This window comes from Schistocerca cancellata, chromosome 7 (genome assembly GCF_023864275.1).
Source record: "Schistocerca cancellata isolate TAMUIC-IGC-003103 chromosome 7, iqSchCanc2.1, whole genome shotgun sequence".
NCBI classification, from domain to species: domain Eukaryota; kingdom Metazoa; phylum Arthropoda; class Insecta; order Orthoptera; family Acrididae; genus Schistocerca; species Schistocerca cancellata.
Genome location: NC_064632.1, coordinates 201,147,702 through 201,149,296, shown reverse-complemented (window position 1 = coordinate 201,149,296; position 1,595 = coordinate 201,147,702). Strand labels below are relative to the sequence as shown.

General features: G+C 43.6%; 1 pseudogene; it reads left to right on the top strand.

Moving 5' to 3' along the window:
• The first annotated feature begins 906 nt into the window (after positions 1-906).
• On the top strand, positions 907-1,023 carry LOC126093665 (5S ribosomal RNA; annotated as a pseudogene).
• Positions 1,024-1,595: the final 572 nt, after the last annotated feature.

Genomic DNA, 1,595 nt, shown 5'->3' with positions numbered 1-1,595 from the left:
ATAATCGACGGAAGGATAACTTTCTACGAGTAGAAACTTGGGATTTCAGAAGCTTGAACGTGGTAGGGAAACTAGAAAACCTGAAAAGGGAAACGCAAAGGCTCATTCTAGATGTAGTAGAGGTCAGTGAAGTGAAATGGAAACAAGACCAGGATTTCTGGTCAGAAAATGGTATAATGGGAGTAGGATTTGTTATGAATAGGAAGATAGGGCAAGGAGTGTGTTACTGTGAACAGTTCAGTGACAGGGTTGTTCTTATCAGAACAGACAGCAAACCAACACCGACAACGATAGTTCAGGTATACATGCCGATGTCACAAGCTGAAGATGAAGAGACAGAGACGGTATAGGAGGATACTGAAAGGGTAACACAGTACGTAAAAGGAGATGAAAATGTAATTGTCACTGACATCCATGAAAGATACTGCTTTGCATTGATATTGCGTGCATCTGAAATGCGTGTAATACCCATGTACAAGCCTTCTACAGACGCTAATTTTGATTGTGAAGAGCGCTGTCAAACTATGACGGTTGGTCTATCGAACTGACAGATATCGGTTGTATTTGTTCTCATGGAACCATGACCGCTTTATGATAGTACAACTGTTCCACTGAAAGTTTCCGTCATACAATAGTTTCTAATATAGATGTTTCAGTTCAATGACAGGCTTGTTCTCATCAGAATCGACAGAAAACCAATACCGACAAAGATAGCTCAGGTATACATATAGATGTCGCAAGCCAAAGATGAAGAGATAGAGAAAATATGTAAGGATATTAAACGAGCAATTACTCATGTAAAGGGAGACGAAAATCTAAAAGTCATGGGAGACGGGAATGCAGCTGTAGGGGAAGGAGTAGAAGAAAGGGTTATGGGAAAATTTGGGCTCGGTATTAGGAACGAGAGGCAACGGCCTTGCCGCAGTGGATACACCGGTTCCCATGAGATCACCGAAGTTAAGCGCTGTCGGGCGTGGCTGGCACTTGGATGGGTGACCCTCCAGCCGCCATGCGCTGTTTCCATTTTTCGGGGTGCACTCAGCCTCGTGATGCCAACTGAGGAGCTACTCGACCGAATAGTAGCGGCTGCGGTCAACGAAAGCCATCATAACGACCGGGAGAGCAATGTGCTGACCACATGCCCCTCCTATCCACATCCTCATCTGAGGATGACATGGCGGTCGGATGGTCCCGATGGGCCACTTGTGGCCTGAAGACGGAGTGCATTAGGAATGAGAGAGGAGAAAGACTAATTAAGTACTGTAATAAATTTCAGCTAGTAATAGTGAATACTCTGTTCAAGAATCACAAGAGGAGGAGTCCGGAAAATACAGGAAGATTTTAGTTAGATTACATCACGGTCAGGCAGAGATTCTGAAATAGAGTACTTAGGAGCAGATATGGACTCAAATCACAATTCAGAAGTGATGGAGAGTAGGCTGAAATTTAAGAGACTAGTGAGGACCAACTAATGCACAAAGAAGTGGGATACGGAAGTACTAAGGTATGAAGAGATACGCCTTAAGTTCTCTCAGACTATAGATACTACGATAAGAAACACCTCACTAGGCAGTTCAGTTGAAGAGAAATGTACA